General features: G+C 30.4%; 1 long non-coding RNA gene across 1 annotated transcript; it reads left to right on the top strand.

Annotated features, from left to right (window-relative positions):
• Window positions 1-1083: 1083 nt before the first annotated feature.
• On the top strand, window positions 1084-3705 carry LOC145319006 (uncharacterized). The gene is made up of 2 exons (XR_013879636.1): window positions 1084-1266; window positions 2416-3705. It is a non-coding gene; the product is annotated as an uncharacterized LOC145319006 (long non-coding RNA).
• The last annotated feature ends 482 nt before the right edge of the window (window positions 3706-4187 follow it).

Below are 4187 nucleotides of genomic sequence, written 5' to 3'. Positions count from 1 at the left end.
ATAAATGTTCAGTTCATTGTCAAAGAGGTGATGGTTCAGTTGTGGGGAATGCCTTGGCACAAAACAGGTGCAACTCTTTACCATGCATAGTCAGGATTACAAGAAGGTCTGCATTCAAATTTTTGTGCCTTTGGATCTATTATATAGATATGGCTCTACGCTGGTATTAATTGTCATTCAACCAATCAATCAAATGTAATGTAAGAAACAAAATATGCAAAAAGATTTGGCACAGTTTTTTCATAGACTTGGACAAGAACAATAATTGCAGATATCCTGATACTAAGAAATAGAATGCTTTTCTGTCCTCATCGAAGAGTTTACCTACCACTGGACCGATGTGGTTTCTAACTTTTTTTCCATCCTTCAATTAATGCACCTTTTCATCCTTGTTTTATAAAAAGTATCATTCCCTTAAATTAGACCTTAATGTTAAAAATGTCAGGGAGGAAGGGAGGGGACAATGGATCGAATATTCATATTTTAGGAGTCTCAGACTTTGGGGACTGGCTTAAAGGGAATGTGCATGAATTTAGCAGTTTCTGACTGACTTTGGGGACTAAAATATGAATGACGTCACGAGAAATCATGCAACATGACGGGGCATTCTTATGCTAACTAGCGCAATAATAAAAATGTAAACAATAAACAAACAGACAGAAAATTTTTACTTTAATTGTTTTAAAATCATAATGAAAAAATAATTATGGAATTTTTGTTTGCAGTTATGATTATAGAAATTATTGTATTTATTTTTTTAAAATTAATAATTAAATTGCTTTTAGATATCTTTCATTAATCAAAAAATTTAGTGACACGTGGCGATTTTTGGTTTCCTTTTTCAAATGTTTTATTGACAAGATATAATATAATATTTGTATCCTTTTACATTTTATATATAGTAATACGTTTTTTGTATGTTGATATAGTTCTCCATTTTAGAGGGCATTACATTACAAGATAAAAATTAGTCTAGTGATGATTTTATAAAAATTTTAAAAGCGAAGCTTTTTATAATTTAAGGGTCGGTCTGTCCGTACGTTTGTCCATTACGGTTAGCTCATTTTGTTTAATTAAACAGATTAGAATTGTCCTATCAATTTCAAACTTTACATGATGATTTCTATAACAATTAGGTATGACTTGGAAAACGAAGCAACTCTATAAGAATCTTTAATATTTTTCAGATGAAATCTTGTATAAAATGCAAACAAGCAGAAAATGTGATACTGCCTAGGTTTCCAGGAGAACAACAAAATGGTTATGGTATATATACATTTTTTATCAAAACAAAGTTGACAACTACCAAAGCATAGAAATTTAAATATTAAGAAAATATGTTGTAATTAATAGAATGTTAGGAAGGGAAAGACATACAGATTGATATTTTTAATCATACTGTACCTTTGCCACTAATTATTAACAGTTAGAAGATTGCTTTTCGGTTATCATTTAATTCTTATTAGGTACCTAATTTTAAGAAAAGTTAGGGAATAGTGAATAGTCCCTTACGTAACATCGCCCCATATGGGGCTATTCTTCGTATTTTAAAATGGCTTTTTATAGGTTATTTTAGGTTAGGCTAGGTTAGGTTAGGTTATATTGGGTTAGATGATTGCCCCACAGGGTTAGGTAATGGCCCGTTGGGTTAGAGCCTCCCGCAGGGGCTATAAATAGGAAAAAAGCTACTGTGAAAAATACGAAGAATCGCCCCATATGGTGCGATGTTACGAAAGGGACTATATCCAAAAGTAATTTCCAGTTATGGTTTTTAAAAGCGAAGCTTTTCTATAATTAGGGTCGGTCCGTACGTCCGTCCGTCCGAGATAGATAGCTTTTATTCGTTAATTTAGGCATGTTAGAATTGTCCTATCGATTTCAAACTTTGCATGATGATTCCTGTAGTAGTAAGGTACGATTTAGAAAGCGTAGCAACTCTATAATCATTACCAGAATGTCCGTACATCCATTTCAAACATGTTGATTTTTCTACTTTTTTAACCACAAATTTTTATGTGATCTAATTATCCGTTTGATCTGATTTTTGGTATATTGATTCCTGGAACAACAAAGAACAATATTATAAGCGAAGCAACTCTATAATCAAGTCCTAAAAGTGTAAGTATGTCCATAAACATTATGCTGTATCAAGCAGTTTATCAACAAATTTACTTACAATTTTGCTTCGAATCTTATACTTCTACATCTATATTCTGATTATTCAGTTCAGACACTATACAAGTGTTAATGTCCGTTTGTCCTACCGTTTCAGTGCTTCGCTTTTATGGATGTTGTCATCCTTGTTTAACTAGGTAGCAGTAGGTAATAATTTCATTGGTATTTATATTAGTTCCGAATTAATATTTTTGCCTTTCAGTTAAGCCTATAAATACTAAAAAAAAATATTTATTTCAGATGACTAACAAAGAGAAAATTAGCTTTCCTGAAAGAAGAAGTTATTGATATGGTGCGAACGTGCAAGAAAGAATTTAAGTTACATCACGGAGGGTATCTGCAGCGTGTAGGGGTGGTCCGTAGTTTGACATTTACATAATTTTATTTTTTTTTAAAGCGAAGCTTTTCTATGATTACGGTCCGTCCGTACCTCAGTCACAGAGAGTTAGCTCTTTTCGTTAATTTAAACAGGTTAGAATTGTCCTATCGATTCCAAACTTTGCATGATGATTCCTGTATTAGTTAGGTACAATTTAGAAAGCGTAGCAACCCTATAATCAATACCAGAATGTCCGTACATCCATTTGAAACATGTCGATTTTTAACTTTTTTGATAACAAATTATCCGATTCTTCAGATTTTTTGAAAACTGATTCCTATTACAACAAGGTACAATGTTATAAGCAAAGCATCTCTATAAACAAGTCCTAAAAATTTAAGTATGTCCTTAAACAGTATTATCTATTTATGCAGTTTTGCAACAAATTTACTTACAATATTGTTTGTACTGAAGCATTAATATTCTGCTAATTCAGTTCTGACAATCTACAAGTGTTATTATTCGTTTGTCCTTCCATTTCAGAGCTTCGCTTTTATGGATGTTGTCATCCTTGTTTAATTTTATTTAAAAGGGGGTCATTTAGAAGTTTATTTTACTTTTATCAATTTGTTTTATTTGATACTTTCCAAAATATGTTTTATTAATACTTTATCAATAAAAAGTAATTTTTTTGTAACTAGACCAAATATAATTAAGAATTAGAACCATAAATCTAAATACAAAACTAAAAATATCCTTGAGACATTCTATTCTGCAACCTTTTTTATTCATAAACATTTTTAATCAAGTTATTTTGTTTATACCTAGTGTGTGTAACTGTGTAGGTACGTCTTAAACTGACAATTTTTTTAGATTTTAAAAAGTTAATCTAATTGATTTTATTTTAATTTATTATTTTGTTGTAATTAAATCAGGGTAGCCCCTTTTGTGACAACACCCCTTAAGGGGAGTTTCTTTGTATTTTCACAGTAGCTTTTCTCCTATTTCCAGCCCCAAGCAATTTTGAAAATACGACGAATCGCCCCTTAAGGGGTGTTGCCACGAATGGGACTATACCCATAAATCATTTTTGATTCAATTGTTTAATATTTACCTAACAATTCTATTGTGATATGATATATACATATATGTATTATTTAAGTAGATTTTGTTGTTATTTTAATAATTTTTAATACAATTGTTTTAACTGATTCTTGTTTATTATTTATTACGATTTAGAAACCATAAAAACTCAATTGTTACTAGAAAATCCGTACGTCCATTTATAACATGCTCATACACATATGTATAGTAAGCTGCGCTAATATCCAATAAAAAGTAGTAAGTTTTGTTTATTTATAGCTTAAGAATTTGGTTACTGATCCGATTAAGTTCTACATTTTAGGGAAGATGCATAAAGGTCCTGAAATCCTTTCAGACTGTTTTTATCATTAAAATCTTAAGATGGTTTTATGCTATTTTTCTACGCTAAATTCTAAATCTAATATTCTTTTGTAAATGAATTGCTACCAAGTTCTTTATCTTGATAATCAGAGGCTTTTAGTAAAGTAGAATTTGGGGGATGGTGCATTTTGAATTAAAATTAATTAAAAAATGAATAAATTTCCAATAAAAGTTGCACTATCAGAAATACTCGTTTTATCTGGAATTATCTGGTTTTTCAACCTTAAAG

This window comes from Acartia tonsa, chromosome 5 (assembly GCF_053477335.1).
Source record: "Acartia tonsa isolate MP-2025a chromosome 5, ASM5347733v1, whole genome shotgun sequence".
In the NCBI taxonomy this organism is placed as follows: Eukaryota; Metazoa; Arthropoda; class Copepoda; order Calanoida; family Acartiidae; genus Acartia; species Acartia tonsa.
This window is presented reverse-complemented; position numbering and strand designations above follow the sequence as displayed.